Source organism: Gymnoscopelus braueri (assembly GCF_963280865.1).
Source record: "Gymnoscopelus braueri genome assembly, chromosome: 22".
NCBI classification, from domain to species: domain Eukaryota; kingdom Metazoa; phylum Chordata; class Actinopteri; order Myctophiformes; family Myctophidae; genus Gymnoscopelus; species Gymnoscopelus braueri.
This window is the reverse complement of record NC_137624.1, coordinates 28,823,772-28,836,518: the sequence shown is the minus strand read 5'-3', so window position 1 is coordinate 28,836,518 and position 12,747 is coordinate 28,823,772. Positions and strand designations below refer to the sequence as shown.

At 42.6% G+C, this 12,747-nt stretch overlaps 2 protein-coding genes across 2 annotated transcripts in view; both read left to right on the top strand.

Annotated features, from left to right (window-relative positions):
- Window positions 1-12,747, top strand: part of LOC308078585 (sorting nexin-18-like) — a 244,622-nt gene that overhangs the window by 79,378 nt on the left and 152,497 nt on the right. The window lies entirely within an intron of this gene.
- palm2akap2 (PALM2 and AKAP2 fusion) overlaps window positions 1-12,747 on the top strand; it is a 352,841-nt gene that overhangs the window by 238,226 nt on the left and 101,868 nt on the right. The window lies entirely within an intron of this gene.

Sequence of the window (12,747 nt, the reverse complement as noted above, 5' to 3'; positions counted from 1 at the left end):
TTATTAACAGTTTGCAAAAAAAAAGCACAGAGCAGTTTCATACAAAAGGATGCTAAAAGGATCAACCCAAGAAAGAACTATGGATTGCTTCATAAAGAACACTGTGTTCCATTCACTGGCTTCCATTTGGCTGCCTACAAGCAGTGGTGTAAAGTAACTAAGTACATTTACTCAAGTACTGTACTTAAATACAATTTTGAAGTATTTCTACTTTACTGGATTATTTCAAAATGTCTGTACTTTTACTTCTACTCTACTACATCTCAGAGGCAAATATAATCATTTTACCCCACCACAATTATTTGAAAACTTACTAGATTTAGATTATTATTACAAAACATACATTAACCACTTCAGCCCTATATACATTTTGGCCATTTGAAGATCTACAAGCTCACAATGCGTCGTATTGTGAGCTTGTAGATCTGGCATTTTCAAAAGATTTTAATACATTCATTTGAAAAGTTGTGAAATGGGAAATTCTGCATAACGAGTACTTTCTACTTTTGGTACTTTAAGTACATGTTGACATCAATACTTTTGTACTGTTTGTTACTCAAGTGAAATTGGACTTTCTGAGTTTTTCTACATTGCATTGATACTGTACTTTTACTTAAGTAAAAAAGATGATGTACTTCAACACTGCCTACAAGGCAATCAAGGACATGGAACCCCCTTACCTTCAGGATATGATCCATTCCACCCACCCCCTCCCACTCACTTAGACCAGCTAACACAGGATGTGTCTGTCCCTCCCTATGACACCCTGCTCCCAGACTCTTCTCCTCCTGGCCCACAAGCTGTGGAATGACCTCTGACCTTTCCGCTCAGTCAGGACTGAAGATTTTCCACCACAGTCTGAAAACTCACCTCCTCAGTCAGTGCTCAGACTCCACCTCACCCCCTAGCACTCTTTCCTTGTATCACTTCTAGTGTCTGATAAATGCCTTTATACTATGCAGATATGTTGTTTAATCGTTCACATATGTTGCTATTTATATAGACATACTGTTTGCTTGTCCACAAAGCCTAAGCATGTTATTTAGACAGCATGTTGTGTTGTTTAGAAAGATGCCAGGTTTGATGTTTACCTGGTATCCTATGTGTATATATACAGATGTGTGTGTGTGTGTGTGTGTGTGTGTGTGTGTGTGTGTGTGTGTGTGTGTGTGTGTGTGTGTGTGTGTGTGTGTGTGTGTGTGTGTGTGTGTGTGTGTGTGTGTGTGTGTGTGTGTATATATATATATATATATATAATCTTAATAATTAATAATAATAATGTATAAGTTGTGTGATTATTTATATATTATTGTCATGTTTATTTAATTTAGGCATGAAAGGAATTCCATAGCCAGCAGGTGGCATCATTACAAGTATGACAGAGCTACTGTACTGAACTCAGAAGTGCTTTATTTTCAGACTAATAATTTGTGTTGGTATTAGTACAGAGTGACACACCCAGATATAAGATCTTTACAAGCAGGACAGGAATTTCACGGAGGCCATGATGAATGACTGCTGTGCCCCTTCAATTTGGCAACATCCCTGTCAAAGAAAGCCTATTTCCATACCTGTGGAGGTGTGGAAATGTTTGGGAGAGACAGCAGCGTAGTTCCTCACTAGACTATTTAACACGGTCTTGGAAAGCGAGAGAATGCCAGAGCAGTGGAGTATTGGCACAGATTTTCGAGAACAAGTGTGATGTGCACAGCTGTAGTCATTACAGAGGTATAAAGCTGGCGAGCCATAGCATGAAGTTATGGAAAAGAGTAGTGCAAGCTGTGCTAAGAGGAGAGATGAAATTTAGCGAGCAGCAGTATGGGTTTATGCCGAGAAAGAGCATTACAGAAGCGCTGTTTCGCACTGAGAGTACCGATGGAGACGTATAGAGAAGGTCAGAAGGAGTTACAGTACATTGTGTCTTTGTGGAACTAGAGAAAGCATAATGACAGGTTGCGGAGAGAGGAAGAGTGGTTTTGTATGAGGAAGTCAGGAGTGGCAGAGAAGTGTGTCAGAGTGGTGCAGGAAATGTATGAGGACAGAGTGACAGTGATGAGAAGGGCGGTATGGAGTGGCAGATGGGTTCACATGGAGGTGGGCTTACATCAAAGATTGTCTTTCTTGTTTGCTTTGGTGATGGACAGGTTGACTGATGAGATCAGGCAGAAGTCAATGTGGACTACGATGCTGTGAGAGAAGGGAACAGGTTGAAGAGAGTTTGGAAAGGTGGAGGTATGCACTGGAGAGAACTTAGAGAAGTCACCAGGAGTATACGACAGAACATGTGTTTGTGAATGAGAGGGAGGGCAGTGGAACTGTGCGGATGCAAGGAGTAGATGTGCGAAAGTCAAGGAGTTTAAATAATTGGGGTCAACTGTCCAAAGTAATGGGAAGTGTCAAAGGGAGGTGAAGAAGGCAGGATGGAACGGAGGGAGAAAAATGTCAGGAGTGAATTGAAACAGAAGGAGTGAAAGGGAACACTGGCTTCGAATGCTATCAATGGGGTGAAGGGAAGATGTATAAGACGGTAAGGCAAGGCAAGGCAAGTTTATTTGTATAGCACATTTCAACAACAAGGCAATTCAATGTGCTTCACACAAAACATCAAGCAAAGGAAACACATTATGATGACATTAGGATACAATAAAATCAAAAGAAGTAAAAAAAATATATATATAATAATATAACAAATTACAGTGCAGTACAAGGCAGTGGCAAACAGAAAGGTCTTTAGCTGTGAGTTCAAAGAACTAAGAGTGGCAGCATCTTGCAGTTTTCTGTGAGATTGTTCCAGATATGTGGTGAATAAAAACTAAATGCTGCTTCTCCACATTTAGTTTTGACTCTAGGGACAAAAAGCAGACCTTTCCCAGATGACCTGAAAGGTCTGGATGGTTCACGATATCATATAAAATCAGAAATGTATTTTAGCCCTAAACCATTCAAAGCTTTATAGACCAAGCAGTAGTATTTTGAAATCAATTCTTTGACATACAGGGAGCCAGTGTAGGGATTTAGGAGCAGGAGTTCTCACGGAAGTGAGACCATTATACTGTACTGTACAGCATAGAATAGATAGATGGTCCAAGCTGTACAGCCTGTACAGCTTGGAGACAGTGGCACTGACGAAAAGAGAGGGGACAGAGCTGGAGGTGGTAGAAGTGAAGATGTTACAGTTCTCATATAGGAGTGAGAAGGAGGGACACGATCCGGAATGACTGCATTAGAGAGGGACAGCCCAGATTGGAAGCTTTGAGGATCCAGTAAGAAAGAGAGGAGAGGTTCAGACGGTTTGGACATGTGCGGAGAAGTGATGAAGGGTATATTGGAAGAAGGATGTTGAAGATGGAGCTGCCAGGCAAGAGGAGAAGAGGAAGGCCAAAGAGGAGGTTGCTGTGGGACAGAACATGCAGGTGGCTGGGGTGACCAAGGAAGATACAGAGGACAGGAACAGATGGAAACAGATGATCCGCTGTGGCGACCCCTAACAGGAATTAGCCGAAAGAAGAAGAAGAAGAATCTACCTGGCATTTGGCCTTTGTGCCCTCCACAATTGACAACACCAAAGGTCAAGTGACCTTACCCCTAAGATGCTGGAATTCCAGGCCTGTTTACAACAAATACCATTCCATGGACATACAGGTTTCTGTGTCAGTTTAGAGTGCACCACATCCAGGCCTGTTAGTTATGAAACACATGAGATATAGAACAGGAAGCACCTGGCTGGGAATAATAACAAGCAGTTCAGACCAGGAAGAGATGGAGGAACAGGAACTATTTCACCTCAGCAGCAGCTAAAACAACATGCCAGATGAATGGCACGGGTTCAGAGGTCCCTACACGCAGGGGGCGGACTTAGCAATTACGGGGCTCCGAGCAAAGCTCACATTTGAGCCCTCCCCGGCCCACACACATGCAACCAAACCCTCCACTTACTACCCTACTAGGGTAGGCGTGTTATACAGGAGTAGCATTTTGCTTTATCATCACAAAACATAAATAATATACAGAAGAAGTGTGCGACATACTCGAGCATGTATACCTGACAATGACAGTGACAGTGCATCACTCCAAAATAATATCCTCTTTGATGACGTGATGATGACGTAGAGGGAAAATATTACATGGGCCTATTTGTTGCCCATTTTAGATAGGCTACATGCTTAGACGTATTTGGTGGTCAATGCATGTGATGAATATGAGTATTGTTGTAACAGTTTCTCTCCATGTTTAAGATATACTTATTGTTTGTTTATTGATCAGAGCATCTGAGTCAAATTGGGGGAAATTACACTAAATTTGAATTTCCACCAGCAGAGAGCCGCCTTTGCCTGCTATAGTTGTAATTTCAGCAGTAATTTCCTGTGATTGATGAAGGACATTAATATTCTATAACTTTTTAAGCTTTTTTTGCCATGTGTAATATACATTATAAGTCTTACTCCCCATTCACTGCCACCTTATCACTTCTATCCTAAAGACTAAATTAAAATCTGTCCATGAAGTGACAGTCAAATGTGACTCAAATGTATATGTCTGAGTAAAAATTGCAATACTAATGTATGGCAGGTGATGCAAAACAATTTGTGAAGTGCCATACAGTAATAATAACACAATAAATAGTGATAAAATATAATGATAAAGTGACCTGTGCAGTACACTGTACAGTGAGAGTGTCTGTAGCTGAGGCCTTGGGGCAATTATAGTCCAATAACTGAGCAATTATTAAGTAGCCGCTCTGCCTGTGGGTAGAAACTGTTCTTAACCTGCTTGTGCTGGTTGAAATGCTGCAGTACCAGACAATACCACAGGGGGGAGATCAGTTGGTGCCCAGGGTGATTGTGGTCGTGTGTAGGCCTACATAATGCATATATGTATTCATGTATATGTATACGCTGTGTGTGCGCGTGTACGTGCGTGCGTGTGTGTCAGCCATCTGCCGTGCACCCACCAACTAAACTAAACTCCACTTCAGTCCCTGCTGGCTATTGTATGTGGTGTTAAGCAACAGTCTGTCAACCTGTTTCTCAGATCTGTACACCCACAAAGGTGTGTGTGTGTGTGTGTGTGTGTGTGTGTGTGTGTGTGTGTGTGTGTGTGTGTGTGTGTGTGTGTGTGTGTGCGTGTGTGTGTGTGTGTGTGTGTGTGTGTGTGTGTGTGTGTGCGTGCCCAATCCCCATAGAGAAGAAAGAGCAGCAAAAACACCTCTCTTTGGGTGCTTAAAGGAATTCTTTTGACATTTGATCTGTCTCTCTGCCCCCACTCCAAAGCATGCAATGTGATGCTGGGACCAGCTGCCATCTTTGCTTGGGGACACCATCGTCCTTTGTGTGTGTGTGTGTGTGTGTGTGTGTGTGTGTGTGTGTGTGTGTGTGTGTGTTTTGCACGTGCGTGCATTCGTGCATGTGTGTGCCCACTCACAAGAGAGTCTGTGGTGTGAGTCACTTTGAGTCATAGACACTTGTTTACAGCAGAGGAGAGGAGAGGAGAGGAGAGGAGAGGAGAGGAGAGGAGAGGAGAGGGGGGATAGCTGGAGCTCCAACCATATACAATGACCATGTTTTAATGTAATTTAGATGATTTGTGATTTGTGTATTTTTTGCATATTTAAACACAAAAGCAAAACATGAACGTAAAAAGATGAGAACACAAAAACAGACTGTAATCAGGTAGTAAAAGCATCTATTAAAAGCATGTTTTATCAAGTGATTTAAAAGAGAGCTCTACATTTGCTAGCCTGACCTCCTCATGGTGGTCATTCCAAAGTCCAAGGGCCCTCAAGAATCAGGATGGATCACTCACTCATACAGGTACAAGCTGCAAAATGTTGGTGGGACGTGTTACACAGAGACTGTGGAACATGTCAGTACACTACACAACAATACAATATAACAAGAGGGGGTGCACCGTTGGACCCCCTGTTAGAGCGCATATACCATTAAGACTCAGTCCTGGCGCAGACGACCCGGATTAGAGTCCGACCCGAGGCGCTTAGCTGCATGCCCTTCCCCATCTATCTGTCCATTGACATTGATACTGCCTCCCACACAAGTTTCTGTTTGTATTCCGAGGTGAGAAAAATTGCATCATGATCCGACTTCCTGAAAGACGGAATGCGAGAAGCCCTGTAGTCTATGCGTCCTTATGAATAGTGATCCAATGTTCTATCCTCCCTGCTGTTTTTTTTGTAAAAATAATATATTTCTTTCCTTCATTAACCTCATTAAAATATCCCATTACAATCACTGCAGCTTTATGACTTGTTTATTTTGTTATACTGTACGGACAGAGCTGTATCTGCGTTTGCCTGCGGATGCGGGTGCATGGAAACAGCGATGCAGATTACTGATGTGAATTCCAGTGGGAGGTAAAAGGGGCGACATAGGTGTGAGGTGAGGTGTTACAAGTCTGCTTTGCACGATCGTGCGATAATGTTAATTCCTCCAGGACTACACCAATTGTTGTTCATCATAATAAAGCAGAGTCCACCACCCTGGTAGCACCATGTACTGACGTATGAGCCATTAACATTTGCAGCCAGTAATAACAAGCCGGTCTTACGTAACAGAACCTTGCCTCTTCTCAGGAACACCGAGTTCCCATTGGTATATTAAATTACATTAACATCATAACTTGTGTTTCCACATCTTTGACTGTCTGCCTGCCTGCCTGCCTGCCTGCCTGCCTGCCTGCCTGCCTGCCTGCCTGCCTGGATGCCTGCCTGCCTGCCTGCCTGCCTGCCTGCCTGCCTGCCTGCCTGCCTGCCTGCCTGCCTGCCTGCCTGTCTATCTGTCTGTCTGTCTCTCCGTCTGTCTGTCTGTCTGTCTGTTGTCGGTCTGTCTCTCTCTCATTTGCTCTCTGTATGAAAGAATGAATCCTTCCCTGGAGAAGAGTGGAGCAGTGCTTTGCTTCTGAGGAAAGAAACCCCTCTCTCCTGCTCTCTCTCTCTCTCTCTCTCTTTCTTTCTCTCTCTCTCTCTCTCCCGCTCTCTCTCTCTCTCTCTCTGCAAGAACAAAAGGCCAGTTTGTGGCCTAAGGTCAATTCACCACATATGCAGCCAAAGACTTTCTGCATGTTTGCTGCAGATAGTCCTGCTGCAGCGTTGTTCAACTGGGACTAAGTGACTGTCTGCAAAACCCCCCAAATACTGATTTGATAGTGAAACTGTGTGCTCACGAGCGCATGCACGTGTGTGCATTTGTGTATGCATGCGTGCATGTGTATGTATTGTATGTATGTACTGTAGTCCGCAGTCCTCGAATTGAGATACAGTAGAGTAACCTTTTCTCAGGTGGAGCAGAAAGTTAAAAGCCTTTCCTAAGGGAACTCATGGTCATCTTATTTCTGCAGGAACACTCTCTCTCTGACACGCATACACACACACACACACACACACACACACACACACACACACACACACACACACACACACACACACACACACACACACACACACACACACACACACACACACACACACACACACACACACACACACACACACACACACACACAGAGACTGGTTCTCTTTGTCTTTTTCTCTCTCGCAGACAAACAAACAGACAGGGCAGAATGTTTCATTTGACTCAGATGACTGTGCAAATGGCCCATAAGGGTTAATTTGGTTCCATTTGTACACTCTTCTGTGCTTAATTAACACTAAGGATTTGACTGTTTGTTGTTGTGCCAGTGTGTGTTGAAGAGGGTTCATGCAAGTGTGCGAGGAGGAGATGGAGGGAGGGGTGTTCCAGGGTGTTTCTCCATTCATTTCCTCTTTTTCCTGAAAGCTCCCTCCTCCCTCTCCTCCCTTTCTCTGTCCCTCGTTCCTTTCGTCTTTCCTGAACAGCAGTAGAGACCGTTCCCACACATTTAGGACATCCGTCTTAAACACACACACACGCACACACACACACACGCATGCGCGTGTGCGTGTGCGCACACACACACACACACACACACACACACACACACACACACACACACACACACACACACACACACACACACACACACACACACACACACACACACACACACGCAGTACAATATAGTGCATGCACACAAAGAGAACACACACCTTGACCGTTGTGCATACAGACTTAAAAAGTGAGCTGGCTGAGATGTGACTCTGAATGCAGTGCTGATACTTTACTGGTTGTAGATATATATTGGTGGTACAGTGTGGTACTTTACTGGTTGTAGATATATTGGTGGTACAGTGTGGTACTTTACTGGTTGTAGATATATTGGTGGTACAGTGTGGTACTTTACTGGTTGTAGATATATTGGTGGTAGCCTACAGTGTGGTACTTTACTGGTTGTAGATATATTGGTGGTACAGTGTGGTACTAGTTGCAAGGATACACTGATGATGGTAACGTTTACAAACTACAATTAAACTACAGTTCCACAACAAAACAAAGGTCTTAATTTCAAGGTCACAGGGACAGACTGTTTTCTCTTCAATTACTTTTAATTTTCACTTCAATTACTTTTAAGCATCACCCCAATGACAAGAAAACAAAACAAAAATGTTTTGAAAATACAGGGTCCCGAGGGGCAAGGTTTGAAAACGGCCTCTCTCTCTAGAATGCACTACTGACCAGGAGAGAACACAGAGCTCATTTCCTGTTTGTGTCACATTCAAACCCCTCCCCTCCACTTCCTTCCCTGGGGTACTGCTGTGCACCTGCACCCTAAGGCCAGAAAAACACTTTCAACGGTCTTGACTGGACGGAGAAAACATCAGCTGCATAAGAACAATACATCTACGGGACAAAAACATGTTTGTTCTTCATGGGTCCTTGAAATTATGAATAGAACCCACGGGACACCTTTTGGATTCCTTTGCATTCTTCAGATTTGATGCAGAATGTTGACATTGTTCATTGACATGAATGCAGTTTTTAAAAAATATTGTTCTTACTCGTAAAGGAATGTGATAGCCAACACAGTTTATAAAAAGCTCATGGCATTTATGGCTCATATGAGTAATTCCTTGGAAAACAGCTACACTGTGCAGTCACCTGTGGTTCGCTTCTCGCTACGTTGCGAGCTTGTAGATCTGCTATTTTCACTACTACTTATTTATTTATTTATTTATGGAATGTTATTTATGAAAAACTTTTGAAAAATGTTTAAATTTGTTTAAATCTTTTGAAATAATATATATATTGTTTTTAAATGTAGGTAACGAAAAAAAGGGGATATTTACTCGCAACCCATAAAAATGTGTTTGTGACCCAACCATTGGTCCCGACCCACTGTTTGGGAAACAGTGATTTAGACTAAAAACTGTAAATGAGGAAAAACAAGTATACTGTATTTAACCTCTCGTCAAGACCCATCTGTCATTGTACAATGTAATGTGAGCTGACTTTGTAAAGTAAACACCCACACCCACACACACACACACACACACACACACACACACACACACGCACACGCACACACGCACACACACACACACACACACACACACACACACACACACACACACACACACACACACACACACACACACACACACACACACACACACTCACATCTGCAGACAGTGTAGGAGTGGCTTACAGTAAACCACTGCTGATACAGTAGAATTACAGTAGAACATAAACAGGCAGCATCTGTCTAGCTCTCTCCCACTTGGATCTGTACGGTCAGATTTTGCAAGAGAAACAAGTGGCCAGGTCTACCAAAACAAGCCCAAAAGAAGCGACTTTGGCCACATGAGCACGTACACACACACACACACACACACACACACACACACACACACACACACACACACACACACACACACACACACACACAGAGCTGGACTGGGACTTTAAAGGTTCTATGACATTCATTTTCACTTTTTTTTTATCTTTTATGTTTTTTTGAGGGTTTTATGACCTCAATTACACCCAAAAAATCTGAAATTTGAACATTCAGTGGATTTTCTGTGGTCTGGGGTTTTCTGAATAATTAGGCTGAAAAGTAATCTGAGCTTGGCCCTTCGACAGTGAGGTCACAGCCGATTAATCCCGCCCACTCTCCTCCTCGCCCCTCCCCTCCCCTATCCTTTCCTTTGGGGGGGCGGAGCAGAGGCGATGATTGACAGGCAAAATCCCTCACCAGTGACACCCGCAGGCAAAGATTTATTTTTTCATTGCAGTTGAAAAGGCTTTAGAAATGTGAGAGAAAAACACCTGCCATGGATCAATGGAGTGAAATTTTGTGTTAGAACTTTCTATACACGTTTGAAGGACCATGACAAAGACTTTTAATGTGTGGTAAAACTGAACGTCATGAAACCTTTAAAGGAAAACAAGCCCAAAGTCACTTACAATAAGCGGTCATGGCTACACTGAGCTGTACACTTGTTTTTAGAACACGCATGTAGGCGATTCACCGTGTTTGTTTTCAAACTTGGTTTATACAGCACTTTTAGTGCAATGATTGCAGTTGTGAACTAGGAGATAGAAACTGGAATAAAATAGAGATAATACAAAATGATGTAAGATACAGGTTAAAGTCGAGGCCTAACAGAAAAACATCTCTTCCAACTGATCATTTCCACCAATTATCGTGAAACTTTACACTTTATCTATCGCCTTTTATGCATGAAAGTTATGATGTCTGAAATTGCACACAGTCGGTACAAATTAAAAAAAATTGCCCTGAAATAAGATGTCCTTCATTTGGAGAAACTGAAACTTAATTCATTATGATTCCAGACAGTTTGTCAGATAAATTAGCCCACTGACCTTGCTTGCTACTTAGCATTGGTCTCTCAGATAAAACTCTGACAAAATTTAAAAACAGATGTAGTTCAATGGAATGTTTGTCTACCCAAAAAGGATATAGGCTTATGTGCTTGTGTGTTTGCATTTGAAAGTGATTTGTGTGCTCACGCGCACGCACGCACGCATGTGTGTGTGTGTGTGTGTGTGTGTGTGTGTGTGTGTGTGTGTGTGTGTGTGTGTGTGTGTGTGTGTGTGTGTGTGTGTGTGTGTGTGTGTGTGTGTGTGTGTGTGTGTGTGTGCGTGTGTGTACACCACCCATCCACAGAGGATATCTGGGTGTGTGACATGGAAGTTAAGGGCATGTCCAGGAAACAGGGGGCCTCTCCGGCTCTGTGTTCCCATTCACTAGAAGCCATCATCGGTTTTCTAAACAGGGGGAAGAGGAAAGATGGAAACCGAGGAAGAGGAGGGTGTACGAAGGGAAGCAATGGGTGGTGGTGTCAGGATAGGATGGGTGGTGCTGTTGGGATGGGTGGTGGTGTTGGGATGGAAACGGTAGTGGTGTTGGGATCGGATGGGTGGTGGCTAGGATGGGTGCTGGTGTTGGGATGGGTGTTGGTGTTGGGATGGGTGTTGGTGTTAGGATGGGTGGTGGTGTTGTGATCGGATGGGTGGTGGTGATGGTGATACTGGTGATGGTGGTAAAAGTATCTTGCAGCAAGAAAACATTCACAGCTTGTTGATTCCCATCCCAAGGACTCAGTGTTTTAATATCTTGATATTTGCACCATTTGCACATTTCTACATAAATGTATACAGTATTAATAACTAAGTTCTATTTAGAGTTATATTTTTATACCATACATTGTTTTTTCATTGTGATAAATGTATGAAGTGCATTATTACATAACACAGACACATGGTACTGTGATGGGTTATGGTTTTGTTTTTTACAGTTTATTATCTTATATTTATCTTACATTTCCATCATTATATTTATAGATTTTTTTAAAAACTTTTTTTTATTTAGACTTTACATACAACGTGTTTACGCTGCACTCTGTGACTGTATTTGACAAATAAACTTGAGACATAAACTTGAACCAAACCCTTTTTAATTGACTACACCACATGCTTGCCTCATTGGCTTGTGGTGCAGTCAATTCGTCTCTTATCTTAAATGGTTGGTGTTGATGGTGTTGGTGGTATAGTGCTATTTAGAAGCAATTTTAGCATATAATTATATACAATGTAAATTGTCTCATCAAAATAATTTACATTCATGTTGACTTACTGGCGGGTTCTGAAAGGAACATTTTCAAAACAACTTTGTGTTTTTCTGGAGTTCTAGAGATCAGCTGGTCATCGACACCATGACTCACCATGAGGCCCCATCCTTTAATAATTATGCCTGCTACTGTTGTCCGGGAGTGAAAGTACCCCACTGTCACACTGCTTTCTCCTTCATGTTAAGTGTCGTTATATAGGGGAGGAATTATTTGAGATGTCACAGAGTTCAGAGAGAGTTCCCGGAGCCAGCTTGGAACTTGTAAGTGTCCTTGAGCAAGACATTGAACACTCAACCCAACCCAACCCACCCCTAAATATAACTGTTCCTGATGAGCAGGTTGGTGCCTTGTTGCGCGGTTTCCTCTGCCCTCTGTGTGTGTGAATTTGTATGTGAATGGGTGAATGTAATGCACATTGTAAAGCGCTTTGGGTAAAGGCAGGCACCATTAAAATGCAGACCGTTTCAAGAAATGCAGACTTTATGCAAATGCAGACCATTCATAGAAACACAGACCATTTTGGCATGACGTCAACAGAAAGGCAGAATACTGAATGAAATGGAAGCTATCTTATTTGTGCTCTTCCTCTTGTCGTGGATGAAGGATTTATCCACATGGGAAAATCCCGAGCCTCATGGGTCAAATAAACATTCAGGATTTGAATGTGTACTCACGCATACTTGCAAGGTTGGTCTATTTGTTTTTGAGTAAGTTTACGGGGCAGATAC